The sequence below is a fragment of the Oxyura jamaicensis genome, chromosome Z (assembly GCF_011077185.1).
Source record: "Oxyura jamaicensis isolate SHBP4307 breed ruddy duck chromosome Z, BPBGC_Ojam_1.0, whole genome shotgun sequence".
Taxonomy (NCBI): Eukaryota; Metazoa; Chordata; class Aves; order Anseriformes; family Anatidae; genus Oxyura; species Oxyura jamaicensis.
Genome location: NC_048926.1, coordinates 7636179 through 7651074, shown reverse-complemented (window position 1 = coordinate 7651074; position 14896 = coordinate 7636179). Strand labels below are relative to the sequence as shown.

The following is a 14896-nucleotide window of genomic DNA, read 5'->3' as shown; positions in this document are numbered from 1 at the left end:
CGGCCAAGAAGGCCAGCAGCATCCTGGCTTGCATAAGAAACAGCGTGGCCAGCAGGTCCAGGGAAGTGATTGTCCCCCTGTAATCGGCTCTAGTGAGGCTGCACCTCGAGTACTGCGTTCAGTTTTGGGCCCCTCGCTACAAGAAGGACATGGAGGTGCTTGAGCGAGTCCAGAGAAGGGCTACGAAGCTGGTGAAGGGTCTGGAGAACAAGTCTTACGAGGAGAGGCTGAGTGAGCTGGGACTGTTTAGCCTGGAGAAGAGGAGGCTCAGGGGTGACCTTATTGCACTCTACAGGTACCTGAAGGGAGGCTGTAGCGAGGTGGCGGTTGGTCTATTCTCCCACGTGCCTGGTGACAGGATGAGGGGGAATGGGCTAAAGTTGTGCCAGGGGAGGTTTAAGTTGGATATTAGGAAAACCTTCTTTACTGAAAGGGTTGTTAGGCATTGGAACGGGCTGCCCAGGGAAGTGTTTGAGTCACCATCCCTGGAGGTCTTTAAAAGACGTTTAGATGTAGAGCTTAGTGATATTGTTTAGTGGAGGACTATTTATCATTAGGTCAGAGGTTGGACTTGGTGATCTTGGAGGTCTCTTCCAACCCAGACTATTCTGTGACTCCATGATTCTGTCATTCTATGAAGTGTCACTTTAAGGCGTAGAAAGATAAAAAATCTTGAGCTAAAAAAAAGACAAAAGTGGTTGGAGAAGCTGTGGCAGGTATCAACAAGAACAATAACAAAAGCCCTGAGAAGCACCATTCTAGTTGATGCTACCTCTTATTAGACAGGGGAATTCAGTCACATTTATTGAAGGATGGGGAAAAACATTGGCACATGACTCCTAAGCACTTGTACAGACTTAGAGATACCCTTTTTAATTAGTCTGAAACCAGGATTTTCTCTTAACATATTTAAATCCTCGACTGTCGGGTTTCTTTTTCAATTATAGATACATTTAACAAAAAAAAAAAAAAAAAAAATAGGGGGGGGAAAAGAAAAGAAAAAGCCTGTACACACTGCCAACTCCATTGGTATCAGTCACAAATGCTTACAAGGATTACAGCGCTTTAATGAGCTTTTGTGCTAATGGTACATATTTTAATAACTACTATCTGCACTTCCATTTGTAAGTGATAAGTGAGGCTATCTTGTTAATGACCAAATGCCTCACCTTTCCCCTCCTCATACCCTGTTACTTCATCTCATTCTGAACGCCTCAGATGAAGGTTTCAGAGGAATCAGAGTTAATTCCGAATCTGTTGTCTGAGACCCAATGTGGCTGGCATCTCCCAGCTGATGATGTGACTGAGATCCTACTCTTCTTGGGTTCCTTTGGGCTATGGCATTGGCCACTCATGCCTGAACATGGTAAGGATGCCCAAATGGAAACCAGTGAAACCTTTCATGGCAGAAACTGATAACAGCAGGGCATAAGAAAATGTAACAATAATAGTCTTGTTTCTGAGGAAGACAGTTATGAAGGGATGGAAGGATTAGAGGGTGGGACTTAAGCAAAATGGGTTCAGCTTTTTGCTCTGACTTGCTGTGTGATGTTGACCAAGACATATATTTTCTCAGTGCCCCTCGAAAGCATTTCCCCATCTCAACATTTCCCCATCTCACATGAAGGACCAGAAGGGAAAGGGAAGAGGGATACAATCATTCAGTGAATGTCAGGTCATTACTTATTGTGATGGAGACTTAATGTTGTGAAACTTCATTGCACTAGAGCTTTTTAAGAAGAGATTAGACAGTGTCAGGGCTAGACTGTATTGCTCATCCTCCCTTGGGTGCAGATAGGTCTGTGTCCTGTGATTATGTAGCTGCAGCTTCATCTTTGTTTAAGCTTTAATTTCCCGGAGACACAGCTTCACAGAGGAGCATAGATGGAGCCAGCTCAAATCACAGTCTTGCTTAAACTCTGTTCATCTTCAGGCATCTGTTTCTGACAGCACAGTCAGTATTGAGCCAGGCTCTCTGGGGTCTCAGACTCTGACTGTATTCCCTCTTCTAGAACAATCTGTAGCTATACAATCTGTACTGCCCTAGTGTTTGTAGCTTAAGAACCTCAGGGAACAGTCTTCTCACCTGAGGCTCGTGTGGCTCACCACAGCTCCACAGCCACAGCAATCTGCCATGGCAGATTGCTTGACTGGCAAGGGTGGAATGTTTTTGCTCAGTAAGAATGAGAACAAAAATACAAATAAGAAGAGATTTGGCTTCTCCACAAAGTTTATAATGATAAGGAAATGAATGAAACTGTCTGGGCATATTTTCATATAGGTGTCAGCTGGAGTTGCCACGTTTGTATTAGTTGACCGGTTCGTCTTGTCACCATAGTTCATAATCAAAGAAAAATAAAGTGTTAATAATTCTCTTTATTGTTGATGTGATATAACTGTCCAGAATATAATTTTTTCAGAAAGATCCCAAACCATTTTTTTTTAAAAGTTCTAATTTAGAACAAAATGTAGTCTGGAATTTCATGCAAAAGAGAGTATTTGCAGTGGGAAATGTCAGAAGTGCAGTAAACACAGCTATCACTACCACCTGGAACTGTTTAGAAAAATTTCCGTGGAGAATTTTATCAAAATTAGCACATTGCAGAAACATTTTGGTTTTGCTTAAATGGCAATTTAAAATGGAAAAAAGTTATATAAAAATACTTTGAGCAGTTGTACGGCTTACTTTATTTTATTATTTTTTTCAGTAAACCCATTTGCTTGGATTTTTAAAACTAGAGAGAGAGAAGAAAATCACTAGGCAATGTAATTGTGGATAATAATCCTTCCCTGGGAGAGAAATGGAACATTTTAATATTGTGAAATCCTTATGATCTCTGCCTGCTAAGATTGTATGGTAATTTATTTTATTTTATTTTATTTTATTTTATTTTATTTTATTTTATTTTTTGATGCAGAAACAAATGAAATGTCTTTACTGTACAAAATGTCATGGAGAACAAAAATTGCTATGTGATGTCAATATGGGACCTGAAAAAAACATTTAGAAATGCCCCCAACAAATATCCACAAGCACACTCTTTCAAGTCTACCAGTTTATTAGAGTATACATATATCATTTGGTCAGTATGTGTGCTTTTACATGTGTCATATAAAACAGTTCTGTTCTTAGTGTAAATACGTTTTAAAATGTCAAATTTAAATATTCCATTAAGATGTTTAAATAAAACATATAATGTTTGAATTTTTTCCTAATTTATTTCAAACTGATACTTTTAACAGTATTTCAAACACATGCATATGCACACGAATGTATGCGTGCACACACACAGAGAGCATTTCAATTGAAATAATGTTTCTGATGGAAATTAGTTTATTATTATTATTATTATTTATTTATTTATTTATTTATTTTCTGGACAGTTCTGTTGAAGACCTGGAGGGCAAGAAATGTTGCATGAGAAGGGGGTAAGCATGTAGTGGCAGCATCTCTGGGCATAATAACTCTCATATTATTTCATTCTATCTCTTTGTAAACCCATAGAAAATTTAGCATACACAAAATGCAGTGGCAGAGAGTTCCAAGAAGTATGTCTCTTTGTTCATTTATAAATTCCCATCTACCAGTTTCATTTTATGCCTTAGTTCATGTTTTGAAAGTCCAGTGAACAATAATTTCATAGACCCTTATCATATCTTCTCTCTGTCATCTCTTTTTTAGGCTTAGGATTTTCATGCATGGATGCTATTTAATACCTGTGATCTTTCATGTTTTTTTTTTTTTTCTTCTTTTCTTTTTTTCTTTTTTTTTCTTTTTTCTTTCCTTCTATATCTTTTCCAGTTTTCTTACTAGCTTTAAATAGAACTGCACACAGCATTATGTGTGGGGTACTGCAGGTTTACAGTGCTTTTCTCTTTCTCTCACCTTCCTAAATTCAACTACATTTGAGCTGATATTTTAATATTATCTTTTATCATCCCAAGACCTCATCTCTAAATAGTTCCAAGTCCATCATGGCATAAATAAAGTGAAGCTTTCTGTTCCCACATTCATCAGAGTGAGTTCTGTATGTGAGGCAAAAGGAAATAAGGGACAAGAAGTTCTAGGACAGAGTAATACGTCCAGATAATTATCTTATGGCAAGAGGTTCAGGGTGAAGACCCTCATAGAAATCTATCATCTACAAGAAAGGCTGAGTGAGCTGAAGGATGATAAAGAGGCTGATACCATGGGTATAAATTGTCAAAGAAAGGATGGGGAAAGGTTAAAAAAATAATTAAGAAAATATTAACATTGTTTGCAATCCTGTCTAGAAAGCAGCCTGCTAAAGTAGAGCACTATGGTACTATGGTGAAAATACATTCAGCATAAAGTGTGCATAGTCAGGGAAACAGAGAAACTGAGGAAAAAAAAAAAAAAAAAAAAAAAAAAAAAATGCCTAGGGCTAGACACTGTCATCTCTGTTGCAGAACTGGCAGTTCATTTAATAACTTTCAAGCCTATGTCTTGGTATTACAAGCTTTAAAAGCTCCAGCTGAAAACAATCGCTATTAATAACCCCCCCTGCTTTGCAATATGAAAGCATCAGGTACAACAGTGAGACACCTATAATCCTCCCATGTTAGATAGCAGCAGAACAGCACTCAGCCAACCATGGAGGAGAATCCTATAAAAATACCCAAATCCATCTCTCCATGATGGATGGTCTTTGTACAAGCACTAAAGTGTATTCCCTTTAGTACTACTCTCTATTGATGCTGAGCTACTAAGTAATCTGAGGGAAACTAGGAAGCGATCGCCATGATAAAAATAAAATGAATTGGGGATAAAGCTGGAATTTCGTCAAAACCATCATGATCAGAACAATATTGCCTGAGAAATAGAGAGCTTTATATCTGTCAACATGTCAGTGTTTGGACAGGAAACCAAAGCCGTGGAGATTGGTGTCAGAAGAGGCATCTTTTTCTTCCATAAGCACCATGCATGTACCAACATGAAATACAAATGCAATCTTGCTGACTAGAATTCATGACAAGTAGCTCCTCTGAGAACAGTCTGAAACCAGTAAGACTGCTCAGATATTCCTAGAAGACTTCTCATATATTTGCCAACCGTTTACTCAGCCTTTACTCATGAAATACATTCTGCTAATTCATAGGACTCTGTCCTGAACATTTCAGGATTTATATGTGAGTTTTGAATTGAGCCCAATCCTGCATGCCTTATGTGAACTAACAAGAAGGAATCATTAATGCTGAGAGAATGACTCACAGGATTAAAGGCAAGAGATAGGATCAAGCCCTACACAAGTATTAAGACTCAAATCCTGGTAGCATTAGTGGGATCTAAAGCTGATTGAAAGAAGAATTTAAAACAAAACAAAAAAGAAATTCAGGAAAGATATGTTGACACAGTGATTCTGAGGAAGAAAAACTATCACAAAGTCACAGAGGAAAAAGCCGACTAGTTGGGATCTGAAAGCTGGGGGCCACCAAATTTCTGAACTGTATGGACACAAAGATGCCAGAGCCCAGAGATGGACACAACAATTCTGGCAGAATAATAGCACAATGCAAGAAAATCATAGAATCATAGGATCATAGAATATCCCGAGTTGGAAGGGACCTATAAGGATCATCAATCCAACTCCTCGCACCCCACAGGTCTACCCAAAAGTTCAGACCATGTGACTAAGTGCACAGTCCAATTGCTTCTTAAAATCAGACAGGCTTGGTGCAGTGACTACTTCACTGAGGAGCCTGTTCCAGTGTACAACCACCCTCTTGGTGAAGAACCTCTTCCTGATGTCCAGCCTAACCAAGTGGGCTGAAACCTGTTTTCTTTCTGCATGTGTGCTAGCGATTCAAAGCAGGGAAGAATTCTAAAGTCACAGAATAAGTGAGATACATCTCAGTAGACCCTCTAGTCCCACCCACTGCTTGGAGCAGGGTGAACTTGCTCAGGTTGCTCAGGACTATGTCCAGCTGGAATTCAAGCATCCTCAAAGATGGAGACTTTACACCCTCTCTGGGCAACTTGTTGACAACACCCACAACTTAAATAATTATTCCTATGTTTAAATGGAATTCCCTGTATTTCCATTTGTGCCCATGTCCTCTTGTCCTGTCACTAGACTTCACCATCCTCCCCAAGGTATCTACATACATGGATAAGATCTCCCCGAGCCTTCCATGGTACTGGTTGATCATTCTCAGCTCTCACAGCCTCTATTCACCCTTTTTGTAGCCTAATATCTCTGTGTCTCCTTTTATGGGGAAGTCCAGCACTGGACCCAGCATTACAGTGAGATGTGAATCTATTTCCTTTTTCTGCGCTACAACCACATTAAGTTTCTGAACAGGAAAAAAAAAGGAAAAAAAAAAAAGAAAGCAAGATTTGATAGACTCCTAGTTTTTTATCAAGATGATTTCAAATAAGTCCATAAAACCACTGGGAGGAGATTGACAGAGAAAAAGAAAGTGAAATCCATGTGAGCAATTCTTACATCAACAAGTGGAAATAATGTCCAATTCCTGTTAAGATATTTTTAGAAATACATTGATTGAAATCACAGGATTTCCGATGCTCCAAGTTTTATTAAAGTCTCCAGAGGGATGTTCACAAAAGAGCAGTAAGCCTAGAGTTCATCTCCTCTGAACTTGATAATGTGCTGCATAGAGCTCCAGTGTTTTTCATGAGAGTATTTTCTGGCTAAATTCTGAATAAGACCCTCACAGGGTAGCCTCAGCACCTTTAGACTTTAACAAAAACTTTGGGGAATAGGGGAAATTTCTCTGGGCTGAAATGCATCTCTCTCTCAGAGCAGAATATTTTATTTTATTTTATTTTATTTTATTTCATTTATTTTATTTTATTTATTTTATTTTTTTCACAAAATGATTTAAAATATCTAGGTTTGAGTTATCTGTGGCTGGCGAATCATAAGTACTTTTCATGCCTGAAGACCATTTCAGACTCTTTGACTGTGCACAAATCAGTGTTTGGGAAAGCAAGACCTTGGCATGGAGATCATCTGTAGTGAGGAACAAGAGACCAGCTTCTTATGGAAAGGAATAATAAGACTAGAAATAACAAAAAATGAAATATTTCTTAAGGCTAAAGGGCTGGAGCATGTCCAAGCCACAGATTCAAGATGGAGAGTCTCCATCAAGATTCAAAGGATGAGGCACAGACTTGGAGAAGATGAATACCTAGAATTATAAGTACTTTCCAATTGCCATCGTTGAGGGTTTAAGAAAGAATATTTTCTTGGGACAGGTTATTCAGTAATGTATAACATATTTTTCTTCTTTCTTCTCTCTTTTTCTTTTTCTTTTTTTTTTTTTTTTTCCTTCTTTTTCTTTTTCCTTCTCTTCAATTCTTTTTTTCTTTTTTTTTTTTCCTTTTTCTTTTTTTTAAAAAAAAAAATTCTTCTTTTTTTTCTTTTTTTCCTTTCCTTTTTTATTTTTATTTTTTTTTTTTTTCCTTTTCTTCTTCTCTTTCCCTTTTCCTTTTTCTTTTCTTTTTCCATGGATCTTCCAGCTTTGGTGAGAATCAGAAAGAGAAAATATTTTTCTCTTTTAATTTAATATATAAAACCTACTATCTGAGGTAACTACTTCATGAGCAGAAAGTCCCTGTTTTCCTGTGGTACTAATGCTGCAAGCATATCCAGGTAGAAAGGACTCACATACCTTTATACCTTTACTTCAATGTGTGTTTCACACAACCTATGTGTATTAATCCTATTAATCCTTTTTTGTTTGTTTGTTTTGTTTTGTTTTGTTTTGTTTTGTTTTCATTGAGATTTTAAAGAGTTTAAATTAAGTTAGTGAGAACTTTTGCATTCAAAATTAGGAGCCTCAGTGTGCATATGCCATCAGAGCTGCCAAGTCAATTGAAAGCTCTGCTTTTCCTAATAGAGGGATCTGGGCAACCGTCTTACTCTACGACACCTGACCATTGCCCTTGAGGGCCTCAAGGCCTATAGGGGATAGATTTACTGAAAATGAGAAAGTCAGCTTGCAGACTCATTTCTAAAAAGGTTTGGGCTTGTATGGCTCAAAGGATCATGGGTTATGTCTTAATGCCACTCTTGAGAAATAATCTCTGTCAGGAAATCTTTGCATTGAACTGCAAGTTATGGTGGAGATAAGACGGGGTGTTTCACATGCCTGAGATTGGTTAAGGATAAATTTAAGCTTGCTCCTTTATATCAGTATAGAGATCTTACATTATACAATATGAAGAAATGAGATCAGCAAAGTATAACTGAGCAAACAATTTTGCTTTGTGATATGCATGTTAAAATCACTGTGAAAAGCAAAACTCTTAATTCCCTGAATTTTAGGCGTATCAATTTTGTAGCTCTATAGTTGCATTACTTTGGAATTCATTATGTTTTGAAGGTTGATTTTTATGTCTTACACTGCTATTAGTTTTAGACCAGAGTTTGGAAGCTCAGTACACACTCCCTTTGCACTGCAGAAACCATTGCAAGATATGTAACTATCATATACAGGAAATTAGGATAGAGAGTTTTCATAACTCGTGGACTTGAATACAAATCTCCAATTTCTGGAACACAGACAGCACTTCCCTCCCTCAGAACCAAAGATAAAAGCCTGTGAGTGATTCTGAGGTGCTAAAATACAAGGGAGACAAGGATCAGGTAAGAATCTTGGCAGATAGGGTAGACAGATATAAAAACTAGCCCTGGATAAGAATTGAAGCAATAATCTTATCAATATACATATGGGCAAATGAAAATGCAAATGAACCACAGATATATAAATGTTCAGGAAGAAACAAAGATTTCTGTAATACTTACCTGTATTGCATTGACTTCAAGTAGCCCTTAAGTGGAACTGACGGTATTACAAACACAATAAGCACTTCTAGACAAACTGGAATAACAATCACTTCAGGAGCCTGGAAGCATTCACAATTCTGCTGTTGTCAACTCTTTCAGTGGCTTTAATTTTCAATGGTAAGCACAACTCCTATATAGTGTTGTCAAAACTGCAATGAAGTTATGTCATTGAATATTAAAGCGCTGGCCTGTGGAATGCCAAACACACATATTTGAATTTCATGCTCTCTACTAAACATCAAGACAAATATGTCTAATTTCATAAAAACCTCACCAGCCCAGAAAAGTTGACAATCAGGCCCATTTCACTTCACCAGGTGAAATAGGAGTTTATACTGTAAAAGAGGTCTCACAGGAGTGCAGAGGGGAGGATGGGGGGATGGGGTTAGTGGGGTTAGGATTCATAGATGCAGCATGACATCAAAGCACAGTTAGGCTGGGTACTAAGGGTGCAACTCCTTTTTATTTATTTATTTATTTATTTATTTATTTATTTATTTATTTATTTGGCTTTGGAGGTTTCTTGATTCCTGCCTTGTTTTGTGAGCCAGAACAGAAGGAGCACCACACTTCTGCTCCTAACCAAAACCCAAGAAGATTGCTGCCTTCCTCCTCCTTCCTCCCAGTGCTGCCTTACGTTCCAAGACCTATTCTGTCTTCCGTCTCTCCATGTGTTCATGAGACTGAAACCAACTTACAGTAATCATCTGTGGGCCTGTAGACTCTGTTGAATCTACTTAGGCCTGATATGTGCTTTCCTCTTTGGGGCATGTTTTATCCTGTGTGCAGGAATACCAAAGGTAGTGAATGAAGGGCTGTGACCACTGAAAAGACTGGGGAGGCTGCATGAACATGAACTTCATGGAAATTTCCAAATTTATGAAGCAGTTTTTCTTCTAGAATGCTTTATAGAAGAGATTGGTTTGACCTTGAAGGTAAAATTTTGTACCCACTTCTATTGGATGAAATTCAAGGCATAGATGTCCAAAGCTGACCAGTTACACTCAGACACTCAAGATAGTCTGGACAATGATATTCTGGACAGAATGAGTTCCATGCTGAAGAATTTCTGGCAGGCAGCAAAATAAAGAAAATTAATTGCTTGGACTTATTTGGTCTACAGTTTATAGATAGCATGGTAGAAAGAAGTGTTCACTGTGCTGGGTTTGTGCTCTGTGACTTTTCCAGTCTGAAACTGAATGTAATCCACCAAACTTTTTACAAGTAGGCAACCTAAAGATCTGATAATTAAAAATCATTCATTAGCCTGACTAGTTTTAGTACCTAACAAATAATTAACAAATGTGATAATTAGTGGGATTTTTTGTTGTTTGTTTCACAAAGCACCAAAAGCATTTTAGAAACACCACATTTCTCCCAAAGTTACATAGTTACATTGGTTTCAATATATTTCCCTCTGATTATTTTATTTCCTGGGGGGGGGGGGGAGGGCGGGCAGCATTTTTATGCTCACAGAAATCTTTTGGATACTCTGTTTTACCAGTGCTTGTGCCCTCTGAGATCTTGCATTATTAATAATACTAATTATTGCAATTATTTATTATTAGATGAAGGATGAGAGAGTTTCCAGCAATTCACAAAGCACAGAAGAGGATGTAAGACTTATCCTGCAGGGGTTGTGGTTGAACTTTCAGACCTCTGAGAAGCCCCTGACAGAGAGGAACTGTACTTAGCAAGATAAACTGCTAAATGGATGTGAAAAATAAATAAATTAATAAGCAAACAACTCATACATTGCCGGACTTCTTACTCAAAATGTCACACCAGAGGGACTGGAAAAAAAAGCAAGATCACATGTTATAGTAATACAGAATACATATCAGTGTCTGTAAAGAATGATTAACATCTGATAATTTCATGATGTTTGCTTTAATTTTCCATAGTAAATGTCTCTGTCTCTTCCGGAGGACAGCGAAGTGCCTGGTCACAAAGATGCAGGTGCACTGAATGAATAACAGAGCTCATAGTGTGCTCTGTTGTGTAAGTTTTTTGAGCTAGAGCTAAGATAAGAGAGAGATTCTATATCTGCAGATGCAGAATCAGGGCTCATGAGCCAGTAGGAGAGATTGAGTTCAAATACCAAACAGCTTACAGTAATGACCCATGAACATGCAAGGTCATAGCATAGTCTGACCAGCACAAAAAAAAAAAAAAAAAAAAAAAAAAAACAGTCTTAGTCAAAGGGAAAGCTTCACATCTTAGATTTCAAACAAAGCCTTTTGTTGTTGCATAGGATAATGAAAGCTCAGAAATGGAGGACAGGGTTTTGAGAAAAATTATCTTTAATTATCTGTGATATTGAGGAGGGAGAATACTCTCTGTAAGGCTTGCCTACCACATCTTCTATATTTTTTCAAGTAATAGAGAAGCACATTTTTTTTCCTGTAACTTAAAATTGGAGGCCTCTAACCCACCTAAGAGATGAAATAAGAGCTTAGGCAGATCTAGACATACCTGTTATTATTTTATATTTATTTTTCTAATTATTTTTTCTACTTGTTTGCAGATACCTCTTCATCACTACATAGCTCTGATTAGACAATTTAAAAGAAAATGTACTGATCTTCACACAAAATTTGAAAGCAGCAGATAGATGATGCAGATCAAATATTGTGTCTTTAGCTTGGTCTAGAGCTGGGGAAACAAAATGCCACCTAGAAACTACAGAATGCATGCAAAACACATGCTTTACCCAAAGCAAAGCATGTGAGGAGACTATAAAGGGAACACAGACAAAATTGTCTCTGTAACTATGACAGTGACATTAGTGACTTACAGAATCTTTTAGTTATTATTACTGTCTTCAAAAGACAAGTGTGCTTTCCCTGTGCTTTTCTTTCTGACACATGCCTTCCTACCCAAAGTCACAGCAAGTGATTTTTATATCTGAAACATATTCTATGGAATAAAGAACAACAGATGTACAACTGGAAATGGATTCAGTCCAAAAGGCTGCTTCTGAACAACATCTGACTCAGGAGTCTTTTTTTTTTTTTTTTTTTTTTTTTTTTTTTTTTAAACAATCTAGAAATAAAGGTGTTTCTTTTTTCTTTTTTCTTTTTTTCCTTTTTTTCTTTTTTTTCCTTTTTCTTGTGGACCTACCCCCACACCCTTGTACAGGGAAGGAGTCCTACTTTAGATTCCAAATGGCTTAATGCCAGCTGATTATGTATTAGATAGAGTCACTGAAAAAATAGGATTGCAAAGGGTCTTAAGAGGGTGTGTAATCCATGTAGTTCTTTCCTCAAGGCAGGATCAACTACTTAAGCCATTTGTAAGAGAAGATTGTCTTTCTCTTGTTCTCAGTAATGACCAGTGACGTATTGCAAAGCATGTACTTATATATATTACAACAGAATTTGGAGAATACAGGTCAGATTAAAGTCTCACTTGCTGACACTGTGCAAATTCCTAATAAGAAGCAATTGCAGTTCCAAACAGCTTTCAGTCTCAGTAGACAAAGCAGGCAGGGGAAAGAGAAATAATATGTCATGATGCTTACTTTATATGAAATTTCAAACTTTTTATCATTAGCCTAATCCATCTTCTCTTAAGGCTGATAGTAAATCTCCATCTAACCACAACTGGAGTTAGCAAGATACACTACAGATTGCACAAATAATATGCAGAACATACAAACAGTCCATATGGGATTCCTGTATAATCCAGATGTCTCACATATCAAAACGGTGACAAAGACTTCATTATCTTCATTATCACTGCACATTTATAAAAGCAAATGATTTGTTTAAAAATAATAATATTTAAGAAAAAAACAAACAGTCAAACTAACAAAAAAAAAGCACATGATGGAGTTTTCTCAACACGGCATGCAGCTCTGGACCCAAACAAGTTTATCCACATTCCCTGAGTGATGGTTTATGTTTTGACATTGACTAACTCATCCATGCTCAGGGCACAAGCACTCAGACAATCTCCATCACCAGTTTCCCATTAGAAATCTTGATCTCTGCTGAAACAAGCTCAGTTCCCTTCATTATTTCCCAGCCGACAGACGGCTTGAGAGGGAGGATATTACAAGTGTCAGTCTCTTTGCCTCCAGACAGGCCATGGATAACACAAGAAGTAGGAAAACAAACAAATAAAAAATGTCTTTGTTTATGTGGCAACTTTTTAATGTGTTTATTGTACAACTATGTTTCATTTGTTCTCCCCAATCTAGTTTACAAGCACGATATTCTTTGAAATCCTCCAGCAAGTGTTCTCTCTCCCCTTTTTTCTCTGATTTTTTGTTAAAGTCCTATTATTCTGCTGAAAGAAAGAAATGGCAATCCATCTTGAAGAGCTACTTTGTTATTAAAAGGAGTTATAGAGCTCTTCAAATTAGTCATTGAGCAAAATCTAACAAATATATATATATATTTTTGAGAAGGGTGGTGTTTTCTTGCTAAACAAGGTGAAGAACAATAAGATGAATTCTACTGCAAACTTCTCCATAAGTACCTTCAGAAGGATCACTTTATTTGCATCAAAAACTCTATTATTTTGGCAACGAGAGGTCAAGATCAAGGTCTTTAAATTAAGTGAATTGTCATAGCTCCGTTAACTTCTGTAGAGGTATGTTGCTTTTTATTAAGACTTAGTCATAAACATATTGAAATATAGTCCCTGACCTGAACAACTTACTTTTGAAAGGCAGAAGATAGACAAAATGGAGAAAAAGCATGAAAAGCAAAAAGAAAGCATGTTTTCCAGTCAAAGCAATGTGTTGGTCATTTGAGGATACAAGCTGTTCCTAGCCATACATGCAGGAAAACCTAAGCATTTCCTCAGTTCTCTCTGCTTTAGCTCCTGTGTTTCTGTGCGTGCATCCCATAGCTTTCTATGTGGATGTGCTCCAGAACTCTTATTAGTCAAACACATTTAGAAGACCCTGGGCTATGTCAATACAAGTAAATTAAACATTCAGTCCTTGATGCTGAGTCTGAATGTCATGAAATGAGAGTGGTTGGACACTAGAGCATGGTCCCCATGGCAGTAGTCATGGCACCTAGCTTGCTGGAGTTCAAGAAGTGTTTGAACAACGCTCTCAGACACAGGGTTTGGGTTTTGGGTGGTCCTGTGTGGAACAACAAGTTGGACTTGATGATCCTTTTGGATCCAATCCAGCACAGGATATTTTGTGATTCTGTGATTCTGTGAAATGCCCAAACCATGCCATGGAATAGCTTTGAAGACTGATGATTGTCATAAAACAAAACCATGTCAGAGACTGTTCTCACTATTTAGTAGTATCAGTAATCATGTTCTAGTGCTTATGAATGTTCCTGGACAGTGTTTTATTCATTAACTTAGCCATCCCCTATCTGTCCCCTGAGGGGAATTGTATGATGTCCAGTGAAAGAGTGAAAGAGCAGTGAAAGAGTTTTATTAAATGCTTATGAGTAAGACCATCTGAGAAGAAAGATAATAAAAGATTGGTAGTGTGTGCATGTGACTAAGGTAGTTATCTCCAAAGAGAATCCGTCATCTCAGGAACATGAAAACATTAGTACGGACAACATTAAAAATTAAAATGCTTTCCTTAGCTGTTGACATTCACTATTTCGATGAAAGTTTTCATTAACAAAACTTATTTTTTTGAATATATTAAAGAACTGCAGTAGTAGGGAACAGAATCAAAGCACCAACATTTTGGCATTAACAGAAGGAGGAGAAAAAAGAAATACAGAATCATTGATAGGAGAAATGATGCAAAATAAAATAAGTCAAGGAAAACTAAGGGAGGATGGGTGTAATGTCTCAAAAAATCTAGTAATGACCTGCTAGAGGATGGAGGGGAAGGAGGTGTGTTTTGCTTTATTGTGCATTTCTGCAGAGTGCAGTAAAAGAATATTCTACCATCTGTCATCTTCAAGAAATTGGCATACTCTGACATTGGACAGGTTTGTTCATACTTCCAATCTGCTGCTCACTCATTTTTGCTGAACATTTTTGTTCTCCACTTCTCCCACGTAATTTTTATTTTTATCATTATTATTATTATTATTTGGAGTCAGATCATGTTCAATCATTTTTTT

General features: G+C 37.3%; 1 long non-coding RNA gene across 1 annotated transcript; it reads left to right on the top strand.

Annotated features, from left to right (window-relative positions):
- The first annotated feature begins 406 nt into the window (after window positions 1-406).
- On the top strand, window positions 407-14534 carry LOC118155666. The gene is made up of 3 exons (XR_004745945.1): window positions 407-639; window positions 2092-2095; window positions 14524-14534. It is a non-coding gene; the product is annotated as an uncharacterized LOC118155666 (long non-coding RNA).
- The last annotated feature ends 362 nt before the right edge of the window (window positions 14535-14896 follow it).